The following is a 21214-nucleotide window of genomic DNA, read 5'->3' as shown; positions in this document are numbered from 1 at the left end:
AACCTACCTGGGCAACACTCACATTCCTCCAGCCCCCAAACACTTCTCTATAAAGGAAGACACCCACTGAAGAGGCCCACACATTACCCTCCCTGAAATAACTCATAGCACTATCTCATTCTACTGAAAGTATAAAACTTTAGAATTCCTGAGTGTGATGGACAGAGGGCCATGGTGAAATGATGAAAACGAGTTAGGGAAAACTCCAGTCGCTGTTCTGCAGCATACTGACTTTTCAGAAATTCTATAAATAACCTTCCAAATTTACAGTGACTTCAATAAAGCTTCCTATTTCTGTCTCTCCACCTACCAATTTTCTGAGAATTACACGCTTGCCCAAATTAACATAAAGCTGAGAGAGGTACTCTGCCGAATCCATCCCTCCAGTGCTGCTGATAAATTCAGAGCTCAGACAAATGCCCGATGAATGAGCCACCTTGGAGGGATTATGACATGAATCAGTCTTCTACTTACAATAAGGTTCCCCTCCCAACACACACAGATTACAAGGGATTCTATTTCTTTTTCAGAAAGTTTGAGGAAAAGTTAAGGATAAACATGAATAAAGAGTGAACATCCAATTACAAGTTTGAAAAGAAATTCTTCAATGAAAGAGCTTACTCAGCTCCAAAGTAAGGCCTGATAAAGTTATGTAATAACCAGGAAACTGTAAAATATAATCTCTGCACACTTTTCATTTCTTTCTGGGCCCTCAAAGAAGTAACTGGTAAAGATAAGGTCATGGCCATTAATGCTTTAACGTGATCAGACTGAGAAATGGAACTTCCTTGACATATCAGAAAAAAGAAATCCCTACAGCATATACCCATCCACTTTGGGAGAGTTCAGTAGTAAAACAGGTAGGGAAACTGCCATCAATCACCAATAGGTGAGTGAAAGCAGCCACACACTCCAGCTTGAAAGGGCCTGTTCCCTTGTGCCTACCAACGTGGGCTGCCCAAGTACAGCACCCAATGAAATAAAAAGGAATATTTCAAGCAACGCTGATCTTTCACGCATAAAATGAAGCCTCAACTGCAAAAGGGGGGAAATGAACATTTATAGCCTTACCTTTGCCAGAACTCTGGATGTAGCCAGTGCTTCTCAGGCTCTTTTAATTAGGGTCTCTCTATACATCCACAGACTCCCTCTTCTTTCTGCCCATGGTAAGGCAGGAAACAACGTTCTAACACTTCAAATGCTCGGCTGTTAAGAGCTAAAAACAGATTCTGTGCAATGCTGGATATATTTTTGTCTGCTAGCTACACACCCTCATCATGTTCAATTTTTTCCATTGGTGGAAGAGTATGATGCAGGCTTAACCAGAAAGTGGTTTTCCATGGGCTGCCGGCAGCGATTAGCCAGAACAGCCTGCCATCAGGCCTGGAGCCGCCGGGCTCGCCCATGACTACGCTGCTGTGGGCTCCGCATTCCAGAATTACCACCAAAGTTCCATAGGAACGCAGCTCCCCAGTTTGCTGAATAAAGGTTTACTCACTCGAAGGGTGCCTCAGCTGCTTTTTTAAGCCCCTTGGCAGGAAGAATATACACCTACCATCCTGGTGTTTGAGCGGTAGTAAACATTCTGTCTCCAAAACCACAGCTGGAATGTCGGCCATAAAAACCCTGCCTCAAGAGCAGCCGTTCAAAATCATTTTGTGATTTGCAAAATAGAGGGTGTGCACTCTCTGTGCCTTGCTGGAGTTACTTCGTTTTCCAGAGAGCTGAAAACTACAGAGCCTTACACTAGAAGTCCCTGTTATTCCAAAAGGTGGCTATTTTCTCCAAAAAAAAAAATGCATTTAACTGCCCTTAAAAAAAAAAGTGTTAAACCAGAGTTTCACAGGTTTTGAAGTCTTGCTGTAGCTTTTGAAAAAAGACCCCCCATTTCAAGATCCCCAAAAGATAAGGTGAGGTATTGGGGAGGGGGTGCTGAATGAGAGAATAAGATTCCATCTCTGCAGTAAGATTTTCCATTTTAAGTTTCAATCTTCGAAATTATAGTTCATAGAAGAAAACAGTTTAAGCAGAGGTTTCCCAGTTATTCTGGACAAACACATGACAACAGTTTTTTTCAGAAAGCACTTCTCATGAAAAATGTGAATGAAGGACTTCACCGGTGACTCAGTGGCTAAGTGGTCACCCAGTGGGTGACCATCCCAAACAGGGGCCCTGGTTCGATCACTGATTGGGGAACCAGATCCTACAAGTTGCATATAAGATTCTACACGTCACAACTAAAGACCAAACATCCCGTGTGCCACAACGAAGACCCAGTAGAGCCAAATAAATATTTTTTAAAAAGCAAAAATTTGTTTTAAAAAGACCTGTTTTAAAAAAATATGAGTGGATCCATACATGCAGCAGACAAGATTTTTAAGTAATACTAAAGACAAGATTCTGCTTTAGACACACAAGCTTTTAATTCCTCATCTTGCATGAAAAAATGAGTATTTATGTACACATACATACATCAACACACCCAGGTACACACTCACACACACGCAAACTGAATTCTGTTTCCACACAGTTTCCATGTAGTTCATACACGTTTGAAGATAAATTTTCTAACCTTAGTTGACACATAATAAGAGCCATCACAAAACGTCAATAGCCCAATAGTTATAAAAAGCCATCTAACCTCCACAAAAATTTGTATTAGTGAACACAGAACCAAGGAATTTTTAGTGCTGGTGGAGAAAGAAGAATAAAAAATTCCCTTCTCCAAGCCCCTCATCAGAAACAAGGCTTCAAGTGACTCGCTTAAGGCCACACCAAGACCTGCCACCCAAGTAACCACAAGCCCTGGGACTGAAGTCAGAAGGTTGCCACGGAAGCCAAGTCATATAACAGAAAACATGGGAATTCCCAAAATGTTCATTTGACCTGTGTCTGTATTAAAAAAAAAAGTCTAGATAAATACAAAAGAAGGGTGCAGTTTAAGTCACTGAGCTCCTATTCCTTTAGACCCAGCACCATCATTTCTGTTACCCAAAAAATAAAGTATCAGCCAACAGAAAACAAGCATGTTTCTTCCAAACAACCCTGAGACAGAACAACTACTCCTTGATACAAAGGAGAGAAAGGGAATTACATCAGAACGAATATGTTTCTGAGGTGGAAAACTTATCAGAAGAACAAGTAATTCCAAGGAAATATTTTTGTATCCCTATTAAGGCAATTCTGACCTTTTGATATTCTGTATACACACAGATCACTCCGAGTCAGAACTGCTCAGAAGACTGACTTATCTCCAACATTCCTCAGACACTTCCAATGGGTTTGCATTGTCTGATTCCATTTTTTATCACTGAGGTCACCCAAGTAACTTTTGTTCTATGAATTTATAGAGTCACTTGGGGTTTGAAACTATGTTAGATTTTTCAAGTTCCTTAGACTTCGTCCAACTACAGCAAAATATTCTCAGTTTAGTACTTCATCCCAAAATTACAAAACCCAGCATTATTTCCACATCATAAAACCTAGACTTTATCTAATGCTTCATTCTGACATAATATTATAATATAACAGGATATATGCATTAATAGTCATTAAAACTGAATTCCTTGGCAAAGATCTGAGCATTATGTAAATTACTAAAGAAATATTCTGTCTGCAAACACACAGTGCAAAATGACACATATAAAAGCAAATATAGCAAAATTGTAACAATTACAGAGTAGAATTCAAGTTATGGGTCTATTCAGTTCAGTCACTCAGGCATGTCCAACTCTTCAAGACCCCATGGACTGCGGCACGCCAGGCTTCCCTGTCCATCACCAACTCCCAGAGCTTGCTCAAACTCACATCCATCGAATTGGTGATGCCATCCAACCATCTCATCCTCTGTTGTCCCCTTCTCCTCCTGCCTTCAATCCTTCCCAGCATCAGGGTCTTTTCCAGTGAGTCAGTTCTTTGCATCAGGTGGCCAAAGTATTGGAGTTTCAGCTTCAGCATCAGTCCTTCCAATGAACACCCAGGACTGATCTCCTTAAGGATGGACTGGTTGGATCTCCTTGCAGTCCACGGGACTCTCAAGAGGCTTCTCCAACACCATAGCTCAAAAGCATCAATTCTTTGGTGCTCAGCTTTCTTTATGGTCCAACTCTCACATCCATACATGACCAATGGAAAAACCATAGGTTTGACTAGACGCACCTTTGTCGGCAAAGTAATGTCTCTAGGTTTCTGCTTTTTAATATGCTGTCTAGGTCTACTATTCACTATACAATTCTTTGAACTTTTCTGTATTTTTGCAGATATTTCTAATAAAAGGTTAGAAGAAGTGACACAAACACACTCACAAAGTAGAAAGATGGTTGCCAGGATGGAGGAAGGAGAAATAGGAGAGGTTGGTAAAAGGGAACAAACTTTCAGCTAATAAGAAATGTTTAATAAACATAAAATGTAGTGGAAATATCTCAGATTTCACAGGAGACATGAGTTAGAAATTCACCTCTTCGTGACTTAGAAGCCTTCTAAAGACCCTGATGCTAGAAAAGATTGAAGGCAGGAGGAGAAGAAGGGGACAACAGAGGATGAGATGGTTGGATGGCATCACTGACTCAATGGACATAGGTCTAAGCAAGCTCCGGGAGTTGGTGATGGACAGGGAGGCCTGGCGTGCTGCAGTCCATGGGGTCGCAAAGAGTTGAACACGACTGAGTGACTGAACTGAACTGAAATCCCATTACCCTCACCATAAAATGGGGTGGATAATAATGTCTATCTAGAATAAAAACATAAAAAGATATAAGTAGTTAATCTATAAGTAGTTACAGAAAAACTGACATTAAGAATACGATTTTAAAAGGAGTATGCTGGGACAGGGGCAATCCAGGAGAGAGGGGATACATGAATACATATGACTGATTCACTTTGTTCTGTGACAGAAATTAACACAACATGTGTCTACACTTCCAATAAATTAAAATAATAATAACAACAATAAAAGAAAGTCAGGAACAAAAAAAGGAATATGAACTCTCAGAAATAACCTCTTCACTTAAAAATCAAGACACTCAATTCCTGCCATATTCTTCACTTCTGACATCAAACACACAATGATACAGAAAGAATATCCCATCAAGCATCATTTTTTATTAATAATCTGTAGTCAATTCTAAGGGCTTCACCTGGTTTAAAAAAAAAGCATGTACACACATACACACATACTGCCTTCCCAGGAGGTACAGTTGATAAAGAATCTGCCTGCCAATGCAGGAGACTTAAGAGATGCGGGCTTGTGGCAACCCACTCCAGTAATCTTGACTGGAAAGTTCGATGGACAGAGGAGCCTGGTGCACTACAGTCCTTAGGGTCGCAAAGAGTCAGACATGACTATGCACACATGAGTAAACACACACACACATGTATAGTAGTAATAATAAAGACTAAAAACATAAATTACTTTTATCCAAACAGGATCGCAAAAGATAGAATGCTGCTGCTGCTAAGTCACTTCAGTCGTGTCCAACTCTGTGCGACCCCATAGACGGCAGTCCACCAGGCTCTGCCGTCCCTGGGATTCTCCAGGCAAGAACACTGGAGTGGGTTGCCATTTCCTTCTCCAATGCATGCAAGTGAAAAGTGAAAGTGAAGTCGCTCAGTCGTGTCCGAGCCTCAGCGACCCCATGGACCGCAGCCTTCCAGGCTCCTCCGTCCATGGGATTTTCCAGGCAACAGTACTGGAGTGGGGTGCCATTGCCTTCTCCGAAAAGATAGAAGAATCTCTCAGAAATAGAAACATCCACCTTTGAGGAAATAACACAAATGAGGAAAACCTCCACCATACGCTAACGTGCTAAAAGAGCTTTCAGTCTGCTCCTTCGTCATGATGGAAAAGCAGTATTTCAAATAACATGGGCTGAAAAGACACGGAATTGAGCGATGCCTTTGCAAAAATGTCCTAGATGAAGACCACACCAGAAGAAAAGGAAACATGCAAAATATTCATGTGAAAACCCTAAAATCCAAATAAATCCAAATAAAATCCACCTGAGGTGGCCTTCCTCCCCATTTCATCAAAAGGCAAAAATCTTAACAAGTCTGTTTCTAAAACCAAACGCAACTGAATTAGCCCAGAGCTGAGTGAAACTGTACGTGGCTGGCCTTCATATCCAAACTCCCACAGTTTGAAAGGTTTCCCTCCCACGTGGGACACGGGAGACCCACACAACTGACACACGGAACTCCTCTGCAACCCAGCCACTGCTCCCAGGCACCAGCAAAGCAGCTCAGGCCCCAGACCTTAGGGTCCCTCTTCCTTGACCTCAGACCCTGCGGCGTGACACGAGACTCATCACTTTTCAGCTTCTCAATCTGCGAAAGGGAGATACTACTACCTACCTCACTGGGCTGTCGTCAGGATTAAGTGAAATAATACGTGCAGACTGTGTAATACAAGACCTTCCAGAGAATGCAGAGCAGAGATCTTGCGAAGTGCCTACTGTTACATCTAGTACTATAAAAAGTACCTGGCACATGGTGAATACCTAATAAATCAATAAATATCCATTGAGTCAGTGAATGAGTGAGTGAGTGAATGGAGTGATGATGATGATGGCAGTGGGGGTGAACAGGCAAAGAAAAGAACATTGGAAATTCCCCCGCAGTCCAAGGGTTAGGACTCCACACTTTCACTGCTGAGGGCCCGGGGTTCAATCCCAGGTCAGGGAACTAAGATCCTGCCAGCTGCACAGTACAGTCAATAAACAAACAAACAGATAAAATAAAAATAAAAACTTTTTTAAAAAGGAGCATCCAGTGCAGTCTACATATTTGTGTCAGAAGACTCTAAAACCCATTTAAAATAAGCCATTCACACATTATAAATGCCCACCAAGCACATCTTCCAGAGAGATTGTACTTGAAACTGTCCAGCTGTTCTCCTGTAGCATTGCATATTCCAGGCTGCCTTAGCCTCACAGAGATGCGTGAACAGCCCACGGTCATGCACCTTTCAAGTCAACAGTCAACTCTAAGACAATTCAAAATGCAATGCTAGCATGGTAAAGTGTTGCTTTAAAACCACAACTTCACAAGTGTGGATTAAGAAGACAACAGTGTTCCTGTAAATCAATGAAAAACTTAGTATTTACAAAATGAGGACAAAATAGAGAGCAAAATTAACTTTCAAGTTTTTCAAAAGCAAACTGGAGGTGCCTACAAAATCTACAGTCAATGTTAAGATAATTCAAGATGCAATACTAACATGGTATGTGGTTGCTTTAAAACCACAGAACATCTAAATTTCACAATACAATCTTTTTCTAAGTGTTTTGAAGGCATCAAATGTGCAAAAAAAAATAAAATTAATAAAGATAGTTATCATGAAAATGAAAGATTTTACAGTGTAAATATTTATGAAATCCAAGTAGTACCTTACATTTCATAACAATTAAGCCCTAACAATTTAACCAAATGAGCAGTTAGTTACTTTAAGAATGAGCAAATATTAAGTGACATAAAAATTAAGATTTAGAGCAAATTCTTTAAAAAAGCTTTCCTTTAAAGGATCTTTTTTCTCTGAGTCCCCATATCCAAATTAAATACACTTTGATGTTTAACAATTATTGACAATGTATAAAATTCTAAATTTTGGGAGTTAATTTTTTTTTTTCCCTCTTTTTGATTGCAGTGCTCAGCTTGCTGGACCTTAGTTCTCTGACCAGGAATTGAAACCAGACCCTTGGCAGTGACAGCATGGAGTCCTAACCATTGGGCAACCAGGGAATTCCCCCAAATCCTAAATTTTGAAACTAAATAGAATACTTTGTAACAACTAACAGGTAATATTTTATATAAATGACAAAATGTGTATTAAAAATCATGCTACCAATGGAAATAAAACTACAAAATGAGTTTCAGATAAGGTATTATTAAAATAAAAAATTTTAGTAGAAAAAAATCATTTATTAATAGGAACTATGCTTGTAAAATCCTGTCTTATAAATACTAATCACTAGACACATCTGTTTACAACATTTTTGAAGGGTTATGTTGGAAGTTAAGAAAATACAAGTAATCTGCCCAGAACTCAATGTAATTAAAAAGTGTTAAATTCTGCCTCTCACTCCACTCACAATATTTTCTTTTCGTGGACTAAAGTGAAACTGTTTTAGCTGAAAGGTTCCTAATCAGTTTAACTCAGAATAATTGAATCTGAGTTTTTGAAGAGACCCTGCGGGTCATCCATCTATCAAGCCTGGTCCTGGTCCCGCTTCCAATTTGAGAACCGTCTCCAGGATCCTGATAGATGGACCCCTCCCTTCTCCCTAAATACACGGAGGGATGGGAAGTTCCCAGCTCTATTAGAAAGCACATTCCACTGTTAAGTCACCAACTGATAGATGAGAACTCCTTCCCCGGACTTCAGATGAGTCATCCTAAAACTTCCACTAATTAAGTTCAGCCTTTCCATCATTATCCGCACACGCATTCTACACCCCCCTTCTACCCAGTCACCCTACAGACAGCAGCAGTCAGGTTCACGGTTCTTCCCGGCTCTCCCCCTCCTTTTAGACCATCTTCACAATGAAGCCAGAGCCACCGTGTAAAACAGAACAGATGGACAACACCAGATTATGTTTTTCGCTAAAAATCAAATGCACATGGAAGACAGTCCTAGAGGCTTCAGTCTGCGTCACCCCACTCAGAGTAAGAGAGGCCACAGGCCCTCTCTGGTGCCACGAAGTCTGGGAAACGTTGGGGCCCCAGGGGCGAAGGCAGGATGGAACCTACTTCCCGAGTCCCCACGCATGTATAGACGGTTCCCAGTCCACCAGCCAGGAGGCCCAAGAACTGAGCTCAAGGAAGGTGAGGGAGAATTTGCTGCCGAAAGAAAGGACCTAAAATGAAGCAAAAGAATGGTGTCTGAATGCAGAAGGAAATTTTTTACCATCCAGGGGAGGGATCAGTCTCCTAACAGGGCTGTTTGAAACGTATGAGTGAAGCAGGACTGGGAGCTACATTCTTAAGAAACAGAAACCATTTGTCAGCAAATGAAATGTGTACAAGTATCCTTCAGCACACACACACAAATGCTCTGTTCTATTTTCCTTAAAATAAGAAGCTCTAGGAACTTCCCCGGCCATCCAGTGGTTAAGACTTTGCTTCCAACTCAGAGGGCGCGGGTTTGATCTCTGGTTGGGGAACTAAGATCCCACATGTTGCAAGGTGTGGCCAAAAAAAAAAGGAACTCTCCAGAAACATCTTCTATTTTTCCATTACAGATACAGAAGTAGATTGCACTTTTTTCACTTTTATCCCAGTTCTACTAGAAATAAAACTACTTAAGTCAATGAAAAATGGCAATTGATACTCTGCCTCGAGACTGTGCACAGCAGCGGGGACTATGGCCATCTGGCCCATGACAACCCATCCCGAAGGGCCAGCTCATCACTGCCATCTGGGAATGCAGAAGCCTGGGGATGCGCCAGCCGAAACTCCTTTTCAAGAAACACTGAAAATGTTGCTTTCCTGTAAATTTTTCCACTTTTTACAGGTCAGCAGCTAACTTACATAACCTGAAAATACTTGTCAGGGACATATTTTGCAGGCCAACCAGAGCTTATCCACAGCCCAGAACCAGCCAGAAGCCCCCCACTTTGCAATACTGGATGTAAATGATAAACCACAAAGAAGACAATTTCACTTAAGCAACAGTCCCGACTCCCTGACTTGGGAAGGCTAAATCCTAGGTCTCGAGGGGCATCCGTCTGCACAACCAACTTGCCTAGGACACCAGAGGCACAGTTAGTGTCACATGGTGAGAAATTTGTGCTCTGGAGGAGATTTTGAAGATTCAATTTGCTTCTTACTGTTTTAAAAATGTGAAATGCTCCTTCGCACAATTATCATGTTTTACACTATGTTCCCTGCAAGCAGGAAGTTTTCTAACATTTCTGGGTTTATTTACAAATACAGCACACACGAAAGGTACACATTTTAATAGCAGCTGGTAACCTTTGTATTGACCAGCCTTTGTGTCATCTACATTAGAATATTCAGAAGGAATATCCACTTAGCCTCGGAGGGGTGTTTCACTTATGTTTCCACAAAGTTCAAAAGCCAGGACTGAAAGACACCTGTTTGAAAAGCCTAAAGTTTAGATTTTGGGGGAGTGACATGGCCTGAGTTTTTGAATCCTGCCTTTGACCTTTCCGGGGTCAGTTTCTTCTGTAAGATGGGAGTAAGAAAAACATTTTTCTCATGGAGTGATGGTGATTAAGTATGTTCATACACATCCTGACCCACAGATCGAACCCGCATCTCCTGCTTTGGCAGGCGGATTCTTTACCACTGAGCCACCTGGGAAGCCCCCTTCAATTTAAAAAACATTTCAGTAAATATAAAAGTAAATAAAAAAGTAATAGTTTAGCAGGTGGCTGAGTGGCCACCACATATTGGGTGCTCGGGGACAGTCTCTGGAGGCAGCACCCTGAGTTGAGACCCACAAGGCACAAAGGGGCCCAGGAGAGATGAGACAGACTTCAGCCTGGGGAGCTTTGCCTGTGTGTGTGTTTTACCAAAACAAGCATGAACTGCAGACACTGCACACCTTTCCAAGGAACTACCTGCAATCATTCCAAACAGGGCTTTGGGAACTGCTCAGATTTCCCGCTGTAACATTTACCCTGCAACAACCAATACACCAACTAGTAAGATGCACCAGTCAGAACGAAAACAGCCTCAACACCGGGGGTGAGACCTGACCTCTCCTTGGTGGCTTCCCAGTGCCCAAGTCCTCTGAGCTGTCCCGATCTTACAACTGCCATGAGAAATGATACTCTCTAGTCTGCTCTCAGGGCTTCCCAGGTAGTTCTAGTGGTAAGAACCCGCCTGCCAGTGTAGGAGAGGTAAGAGACACGGATTTGATCCCTCAGTTGGAAAATCATGGCAACCCACTCAGTATTCTTGCCTGGAGAATCCCATGGACAGAGGAGTCTGGTGGGCTACAGCCTGTAGTACTGCAAAGAGTCGGACATGACCGAGGCTACTCAGCATGCACAATCTGTTCTTGAGCAGGAGGTCCTAGTTGGTTTGGAGTTCAAACTTTCCTGACTTCAGCTTCTCTACCTAAACTCTCAGCAAAGATGGACATATGCTTTTCCACAGAGACAGGATCAGCCAGCACATCAAATTAAGGGGCATTTGTAAAAAGCCACTCAGATTTGGTGCCCGCTGCCTGCAGAAACCTTGGCCACCAGCCACTAAAGGAATCCACACCAGCTTTCCCTGCTCAGGTCTGCACACAAAGAGCAGTTAATAGAGCGACATGGGAAACAGGCACATAAACACCACCAGACCTTATCGCTCTCGAGATGTACAAGGGCCTTGAACTTACCCCCAGAGGAAGTGTAGACCACACTTCACGTAATCATTCATTCATCTGGAATGAGCTGGCTGAAGAGCTGTCTTTGTAATTCAGGCACAGAACCCTGGCAAGATAAACAAAGCAAGACAAAAAAATAGGTGGTGAGAAACAAGTTTTCAAAAATCAGAGTTTTATAACTAAAGCTCAATTTCTCAGCATTCTGCCCTATCTTGGACTTAATACAAAAAGGGAGCATCTGAGAAAAACACAAGTATTAAGTGTGTGTGTGCTCCGTTGCTTCAGTTGTATCCAACTCTTGGTGACCCTATGACCTGTAGCCCGCCAGGCTTTTCTGTCCACGAGATTCTCCAAGCAATACTAGAGTGGGTTGCTATTCCCTCCTCCAGGGAATCTTCCCAAACCAGGGATCGAACCCATGTCTCCTGCATTTCAGGCAGATTCTTGATTCTTTACTACTGAGCCACCAGGGAAGCCCCAGCTATTAAGTGGTTAACTATAAAGGAAATGTGAGGGTCTTCCCACATTCTAATTGGAGAAGCAGCTATACTGCTTCATCCTATAAATATAAAGCCAAACCATTTTATAGACAGATATATGGAGGGAGGGGAAAAGTGGGGAAGGAAGGAGGGAGGAAGAGAAGTGAGGGGAGATGGTTGGATGGATGGTTAAAGAGACAGAATAGGCCGCTACTCCACATGCTGAGGCTAGAGCAGTAAAGAAGAGCAAAAGTCTCTGCTCTCACTGAGCTTTACTCAGATGGGAGGAATCAGTCAAACAAACAGGTAAATAAACAAGGAAAAATATCCTAGAGTAACAGAGACATAAAACAGGATGACGAGCTTGTGAGGGACAAGTGTCTAATGTAAACTGGAAGACCAAGAAATGGCCTTTCAAGACGGCAACTAAGTTGAGACCTGAATGCTGTTTCAAAGTTAGTGAAATGATCCCCCAGACAGAGGGAGTAGCCAAGACCCCAAGAAGCAGCAGTTGTCTAGAGGAATTATCATGGACTGTGGGCAGAAGCTGCATGCAAGGGCATGGAGTCAAAGGATCAGAGTTTTGTTACTTATTCAGCAGGTGGCTTCTGGCTCTTCTCCTATAATGGAAATAGTATTTTCTTCCTATGGTTGAAATGCTGCACAGTGACATTAGAACTCATGGCCCTGTTGGTCAACATACCAAAAAGTACCTCTTTTCTTTCACCATTTAAAATGTTGCACAGATGGCTTTCAGAGAATGAGACTTTTTTTTTTTAATGACCTATAGTTGATTTACAACATTGTAAGTTTCAGGTGGAGACTTGTCTTTTTACAAAACATCATTTCACCCCTGCTATATACACAAGACACTCTCTTATAGTAATAACCGTATACCACGGCTCACAGTTCACAATCCTTGATAAAGAATGCAGACTTTGGTGCCAAAGGGTCAGAGTTCAACCCCTAACTTCCCCATGACCACCTGAGTGACATTATTAAAGTTGTCTGAGCCTCTGTTTTCTTCAACCATAAAATGGAAATGATATCTACTTTGCAGGGTTATTCTACATACACACAGAGAAAATACTTAATAAAGTGGTTGAAAAATGTGTAATATTCAAAGTGGTGAGACTTGCATTGCAACCAGTAACTATTGAGAAAGGTGTGGTTATCAACGATTTATGCTGCAGAAATACGCCTGTATAACCAGGCACAGTGGAGATAACAATTTCCTTTTAGAGATCATAGAATTGCCTATGGCGGACCTTTAAAAACCAGCCCAACTCCCTTCTCTAAAGAGGAGAATTTAAAGCTTGAAGAAGTAGACTGATTCGCTCAAGGTGACATCACTGGTTCAGAGAAAAATCTTAGAAACCTAAACAATAGACTTGGTCTAGAGTCCCTACCTTATAAGATAAATCCTAGACATAAACTTCTAATTCTCTTTGTAATTAATCCAGTTTGGACAAGAAAATATTTTTAGGTAGAATGGAAAATTAAACAAGTTTTGATAGACTCCATCTAAATACATTATACTGACAATTTTTAAAGGCCGAGAATCATCATACCTTACTGATGGCCTGATAGTGATGGTTATTTCCTAACCAGGAAACTATAAAATATAACACCTGCCACACCTTAATTTTTTTCGATGATAACAACAGATACTGAGTCTCAAGCACCTACTATGTGACAGAAGTCTCCAAACATTCTGAATACTTGGCCATTTCATGAGTGTGATAGCCTTTTACTGCCTACACCTTTGCATACATTGTGTCCTGCTGGGAATGTCTCCCTGGAGAACTCGGAATTACCCCTCAAGATCGAGCTTAAGTGTCTCCTCTTCCACGGAGCCTTCCCTGATCTACCTTTCTCCTGCCAAGACCACCCCCTACCTCACCTCACTGCTCTAGTACAGACAACCACGTTGCAATCATCTCTTTTTTCGTCTGTCTGTCCTCTGGAGTAGATACTGACTGCTTTGAAAGTAAAGGGCTTGTCTTTGTTTTCCTGCTCTAAAGCACAGTGCCTTACACATGGGTGCTTAATAACACCCAACGAATGGTTCAATGCAAGAACTGACACATTATACTAAGACAACATGATTTAATTTCAGACTAGTGTTTTTTTCTAGTTCATAGCCATGACTGAGATTACAAATAAAAAGTTTACAGCTTGACTTCTGTAATAGTTAACAGTATGGGTCAGCTCAACTAGGCTATGGTACCCAGATGTCTGTTCAAATATCAGTCTAGACGTTGCTGTAAAGGTCATTTTTTAGGTGGAATCAACACGGAAATCAACAGACTTTGAGTAAAACAGATTATCTTCCATAAGGTGGGAGGGCCTCAGCCAATCAGTTGAATGTGTTAAAGCAAAGACAGGGGTTTCCTGAAGAAGGAATTTTGCCTCCAAACTGCAACATGGAAACCCAGCCTGGGTTTCTGGGCTCCTGTCATGCTGAACTTTGGACCCATGGCTGCAACATCAATTTTTGCCTAAAATTCCAGACAGTTGGCCTGCCCTGTGGATTTCAGACTTGCCAACTCTCCCAATCGGGTGAAACAATTCCTTAAAATTGACATAAAGGTGTGTGTATATATGTGTGTGTGTGTGTGTGTGTGTGTGTGTGTGTGTGTGTGTATACTTATGGATGTGAGAGTTGGACTATAAAGAAAGCTGAGCACAGAAGAATTGATGCTTTTGAACTGCGGTGTTGGAGAAGACCCTTGAGAGTCCCTTGGACTGCAAGGAGATCCAACCAGTCCATCCTAAAGGAGATCAGTCCTGGGTGTTCATTGGAAGGACTGATGCTGAAGCTGAAACTCCAATACTTTGGCCACCTGATGCGAAGAACTGACCCATTGGAAAAGACTCTGATGCTGGGAAAGATTGAGGGCAGGAGGAGAAGGGGACGAAAGAGGATGAGATGGTTGGATGGCATCACCAACTCTATGGACATGAGTTTGAGCAAGCTCCAGGAGTTGGTGATGGACAGGAAGCCTGGCATGCTACAGTCTATGGGGTTTCAAAGAGTTGGACATGACTGAGCGAATGAACTGAACTGATACATATATGTATATATCTATGAGAGAGAGAGAGAGAGAGAGAGAGAGATGGGTGCTTCATCAGAGCAGCAGCAGGCTCGAAAATCACACTGTGAATTCTAGCATCCACTGGTGGTGTCAGCATGAGAATCGTTAACATTGTCACAGTAGTAACAGTATTCATCACTTACAGAAGGACATGCTGAAACCAAATCCTACAGGCCTGCACCAGTCACAGTAAGACAACCAGAGAGATTAAAGTGCTCCAAATAAAGCAGCCCTTCTCCCAGAGTCAAAACCCTGAGCCCAGGGTCTGTGATCTGGTAACATCTGGACAGACTGAGGAACAGAAGTACAGAACTTCAAATCTCTTGATCAGATTTTTCACTCCTGAAGAGACACAGATTCAATCCCTGTGTCAGAAGATCCCCCAGAGCAGGAAATGGCAACCCGCTTCAGTATTCTTGCCTGAAAAATCCCTGGTGGGCTATAGTCCACGGGGTCGCAAAGAATCGGACACGACTGAGCAACTAAACACACACACACACAGCAAATGAAGCCTGTTGGTTCTGTTTCTCTTTATATCCTGATTAATATAATTACTAATCATTTTGGATTGAAATGATTTAAGGCAGGATTATAGGATGCTTAAATTCAGAGTACATCAGTTTAAACTCTGTTCACTTTGCAGATGGAAGAAAGAGAGGCCTAGAAAGGATAAATCAGACCTGTCACTCAGAGCATGGGAAGGAACTTGGACAAGAGCTCAGATCCCCAAACAACTGCCTCAGTTCTGGTCCCAGAACGGACGACACTGGTTTTGTCACAGTGACAAACCAGCGGTCACCAAAGCACTCTTCCTTCGATCCCAGGGTCCCCGCCTGACCTTTTTCCCTTTCTGTACGAATTCCAGGGCCACACGAACAGTTCACTTTGATTTAGCTGGGTGGACCTCAACTACCTTCGATAAGTGGATAAGCTCTCAACAGCGTAGACTGGATTCAGCTGCCCGTGAGTGTCATGTTTTCAGATGAGTCAACAATGGGACAGGTATCACAATCTCCTGCAACTCCAGAAAGGTCTGAGAGGTGCTGTGTGTAGTCTGTGCGATTCTAGGCACTGCTGGGTAGATCACACCTACCATAAAACTCTAGTGATTCTATATTATTAGTTACACACAGTATGCTAATTACCGATGACCAAACGTAGGCAGCCTGTGTGGACAGAACTGTCCATCAGCAGATCCACTCACGCTCTTTCAGCATGAAATCCTGCTATCCTAGAGTCCCTGAGCTGCCTGCTTGCCACCATGACATCATTTTAATTTAAATGAATATGGCTTACACTTTTCTCTCTTGAATTTTATGATGAAAAGCTGGCCTCATGCCTTCCCTAGAAGCTGAATGTAGTTGAACCTTCAGCTGTATCAGTTTAAAAAAAAAAAAAAAAAAAAGGCAGGGGCCCACATCTAAAGAATGGCTACAGCATTCATCAATCGAGAAGTCTGTGGTCAAGCCCTGGCCTAAGTGCACAGTGCCCAGTGTTTATAAAACTTTCACTGCTGGGCCAACCAGGGCAAGGAGAAAGTGCTGGGGAAGAAAGAGATGACTACTTCACCATGCCCTGGGAATAGGCTGCCTGCTGCCCAGCTTGGTAAGAAGAGTACATTTCTTGCTGAGAAATTTCCTTTATATTTGGAGAAGGAAATGGCAACCCACTCCAGGATTCTTGCCTGGAGAATCCCATGGACAGAGGAGCCTGGTGGGCTGCCATCTATGGGGTAGCACAGAGTCGGACACAACTGAAGTGACTTAGCATGCGTGCATGCATATTAATATTTATTATATATATAATTTTATTCATTTATGTTTGGCTGTGTTGGGTCTTTGTTGCTGCACGAGATCTCTCTCTAGTTGCAGCGATCGGGGGCTACTCTCTTATTGCGGTTGTGTGGGCTTCTCGAGTGGCAGCTTCTCTTGTTGTGGAGTGTGGGCTCAACAGTTGCGGTGCATGGGCTCCGCAGCACGTGGGATCTTCCCAGGCTACTGATCAAACCTGTGGCCCCTGCACTGGTAGGTGGATTCTTAATCACTAGACCCCTAGAGAAGTCCCCCGCTGAAAAACTCTCTAAAACTCATGACTTCTTCAAATTAAATCCGCTTTGTAACCACCATCTCTCTGACTACACTCACGTCTGCAAGTTTCCGGGTTTCCTTTGGCCTTGCTATCTATCAGCGAGGCAGCTTATCGAATCAGTCTCTGCCTGGCGTTTGTGCTAAAACAATACAGCCCATGGGAGGTTTCCCAAGAGGCAGAAAGGGTCCTGGAGTGAAGGGAACTCCTGTCTCCGTGAACTCCTCGTGTGACCCTAGCCGAGCCCAGCAGCATGTCCGTCACAGGGGAATTATTTCTGACCTGTGTCTCTTGGGCCCACAGAGACTTCAGAGCCATAATGAACAAAACCCCTGTGTGACTCCCACTCCAAGGCGGGAGGAGGGGTGTGCTGGAGACCTTCACTAAGTGACAGTTGTCACCAGTTTCTCACACTGACATGAACACACTGTTCCCACACAGAGAACCCATGCAGTCGAATGCCGCCCTTAACAAAAGCAGCAGGTACCGCCGCCCAGGGGCTATAGCTTGTTAGAGAATCCATCCTCCTGACAAAGGGATGGCTGATTACAATGAAAATGGGAAGTTTCAGTCAGTCTTCCTCAAATGGCAGACTTCTGCACCCACGGAGCACAGCGCTTACCATGCACCAAGTCACCGCAAGTCCCTTGTTATTTATAAAACAGCTCATGTGAAACACCAAAAACAAACAAACAAAACCAAAAAGCAGCTAGAAGGAGGACAAGGCATATCCCTCTGGGGTCACTGTATTCCCCAGGGTGGTGACCCTGTCAGCCAATCTGGTCCCTGGTTAGAATAAGTGTTCCCCGGGATTCCCACAAAGTTCATGTTTCCAGGGACAAAACCCAAGGATGCAAAAGTTGGCACATTATACCTTGAATGCCTATGTGCAAGACCTTTATTAAGTTAATTCAATTCAGGAAGTATCTGATGAACAGCACTTGTGTTCGAGGTACCACGCTAAGTGTCGGGAGTACGATGGTGATCGAAAGCCTACAGACAGTCTCACCAGCCTGTGAACAAACAGGCCACCAGCCACCACTCAGTGTAGAGACGATCATGGTCCAGAGGGGCAGATGCTACGGAAGCCCACAGGGGTGGCTCATGAGAAGACGCTAACAGTCATCCCAGCCCACTTGTTGCTAAGGCAACAGAAACTGATTTAGCACCGTTGTCTTAGAGCCATCACTGGATTTTGGCTTCTAGACGAAGTGATGACCTTCATCCAGTTGCCTGACGGTCACGTGGAGAGCGACTTTCTTCAAGAGATAACTGCAAGGTAACAGGCCCTGAAAGTGAAAAAGTCACTTAGTCGTGTCCAACTCTTTGTGACCCCATGGTAAGGCCATGGAATTCTCCAGGCCAGAATACTGGAGTGGGTAGCCTTTCCCTTCTCTAGGGGATCTTCCCAACCCAGGGATCGAACCCAGGTCTCCCGCATTGCAGGCAGATTCTTTACCAACTGAGCTATCAGGGAAGCCCTAATCACCCCCCAAAACCACGGCATCTGTGCATCACAAATTACATTCAGCATCAGGGTGGGCTCACACCCCCTTTATGACACAACCCTAGGTGTCATAGGCACCTAGAGACAGTCAGGCAACCACCTCGTACAAAAGGAACTTAACACAGTGTGGAGTGGAGGCCATCTGGATGATTGTGGATGGACCGACTGTAGCTGACAAAGAACTCATTCACCTTCAGTAACAGTTAAGTCCCAATAGCCGAAAAGTGTGATTCAGGGTGCCATGAATGAACCAAAGATGAATCAGACCCAGCACCACCTATCCAAGGGCCTAGAGTTAGTAGGGGAGAAAGGACAGCAAAGCCCTCATACGTCATATAAAGGGGCAGGATAACCTGCCCATCTGGGATGGGAGCAAGACGACACTGTGAAGAATGCCAGAAACTTCCTTTGGTTTAAAAAGTAAAGGAAAAATCACCAAAGAAAACCAAAATCCATTAAATCTATCCAAAACAGGCATTCTCAGAAGCAAAGCCACTCAGATCAGCAAGCCAAACTAGAGGAAGAAAGAGTTGGAGTCCAGCTTAAAAGGAGAAGCAAACAAGCACACGTAAAACAAAACCAAAAAAAAGGAAAAAAACCAAAAACATTAACCTCTACAAGAGAAACTACAGACCTTTTTAAAAATGTTTGGAGGTTGCAGAGCATCTGTTTTCAAAGATAACAGCGGACCCTGCATCCCCAGATGAGAGCAGGTGGGGATCAAGGAAGACCATCCAGGGGTGACACCCCCCAGAGCATCACCAGATACCACTGGGGAGCAGCTCAGACAAGAAGGACATGACACCAGGCTGCGTAGAGCAAGACAGCCTTGCCTAGGGACCCGGACTTCAAGGACTGTCTGACTTGGACGTGGAACCAGGGAGGCCCTGCACTGTTATAAGGACGACAGCACAGATGAAGGACAGAGAGACCAGGAGGCTGGAGACACAAGACACAGAGCAGCATCCAGTGTGATGAAGCGTAGCATGGAGTGAAGGTGGACAGACAGGCAGGTGAGCATGGAGCTCCTCCAAGTCCAGGCTGCCACCTGCCCTTTCGTGATGAGACAGCAGCAGACGTCACAAGCCAGCCACCCACCGGCACTAGCCCAGCACCATCCACCAGTGTGGAACAAGCAGTAACTGTAGCACACGATGACGAAAATTCACAGGGAAATCCTAAAGTGTTTGTCAAATACAAGAGCGTTCATTCACAAGAAGGCTGGAGTCAGGAGCAAACCCCTCCGTAATCCCTGACTTGGGGTCATTTATCGACCTCTCCATATGTGATTCCCCTCCATGCAAAATGGAGGTGATGATCCCACCTCCCGGGACTGTTGCAAAAGCAAAATAAGAAAGTATATCTTTCAATTACCTGACACGGGGCTTAGTCCAAGTCAATAAATGTTAAATATTAGATGTTAATTCTTCTTGTCCCAGTTTCTAGGATACAGAAAGAAATGTAGACTTGTCCAAGGGAGCAGCGTGAATAAAAAAAAACTTTGAATTATTTTTACCAAGCACAAGGCTAGCGAGATGACTCAGTAATACCAAGGCCAGGCCTCAATGTCCGTTACTAACAAATACTGTAAAACATTTAAAAAGAAGTCTCTCTCCAGGAACTGAGTAAGTGGGTAAATTAAAAATCAAAAGGAAAATGTCAATTAAGAAACTGGCACAATTTGACTTGGTGATTATTGTGTTTCAATATCAATGGTAATATTCTGAAATTTTTTTCACAATATTCTAAAATCAAGAGTAAATAATTAGGGCAGAGAGGCCTTCTCCAACCCCAGACCAGCAAGGCAGCCTCTGAACAGGCAGGTAATTGTAGGTCTGTGTCTGAGTTTAGTGCAAGACTGAGCCCTACAGGGCTTCTCTTCTTTAGAAATAATTACCCATCACCACGAAAGGGGCTCAGCACACATTCGGAGTTTATAGAATAATCACCTTCTGGTCCTTCGGGCCCAATGTACAATAATCTATGGGGATTGTTGAGAAATGAGCATAAATTATGGCAAATTTATTAAATGTGAATTCTGGGTATGCAAGATAACAGGGATTTTGGGAAAGGATATGAATTTCAAATTCTCAGCAGGTGGATGTGACTGAGGGCGTAGCTATGCTCTTCTCCTAATTTTGCTCTTCTATGGCCAACCATCCAGCAATCAAGCTCCACCTTCTCTCCCAGGACCGAATCAGAGTCCAATTAGCAACAAATTACAGTTACCAGCTCTAAACTATCTGTACATCCCTGAACAACCATAATCACAGAATTTCCTTAGACTGGAGGTACTGCAGACATTTAATTATAATTACTTCAGCATGGAATCAGCAACATTATTTCCCACAGGTATTTTATTACCTGTTCTTTTCATGTGGATGAACAACGAAAATGTCAATTAGAAGAGGGCTATACGTGGGGAGGGTTGGACAGAGGATGATGACATACACATGTACGGGTTTTCACCACGTGAAACACATTTACAGGGACACAGTCTAGGAATATAATTTGAATCAAAATTTCAGGGCCCATAATGAATGTTCCATTCCCCTTCTACCTCTTAGACCACCCATAGGAATGCCACTGCCCAGGCCTCAGAACTCAACCCAACTACAATGAATAACTCCTTCCAAGACTTCCGTGGTGGTCCAGTGGCTAAGAATCTGCCTGCCAACGCAAGGGACACGGGTTCAATTCCTGGTCCAGG

General features: G+C 43.2%; 1 protein-coding gene across 3 annotated transcripts in view; it reads right to left on the bottom strand.

Moving 5' to 3' along the window:
• TIAM2 (T cell lymphoma invasion and metastasis 2) overlaps positions 1-21214 on the bottom strand; it is a 237405-nt gene that overhangs the window by 135922 nt on the left and 80269 nt on the right. For all 3 annotated transcript variants that reach the window (XM_027551907.1, XM_027551906.1, XM_027551905.1), the window contains one exon: positions 11348-11441. The gene's annotated coding sequence lies outside the window, so the exon portion shown is untranslated. The remainder of the gene's footprint in view (positions 1-11347; positions 11442-21214) is intronic.

The sequence above is a fragment of the Bos indicus x Bos taurus genome, chromosome 9 (genome assembly GCF_003369695.1).
Source record: "Bos indicus x Bos taurus breed Angus x Brahman F1 hybrid chromosome 9, Bos_hybrid_MaternalHap_v2.0, whole genome shotgun sequence".
Lineage (NCBI taxonomy): Eukaryota > Metazoa > Chordata > Mammalia > Artiodactyla > Bovidae > Bos > Bos indicus x Bos taurus.
This window is presented reverse-complemented; position numbering and strand designations above follow the sequence as displayed.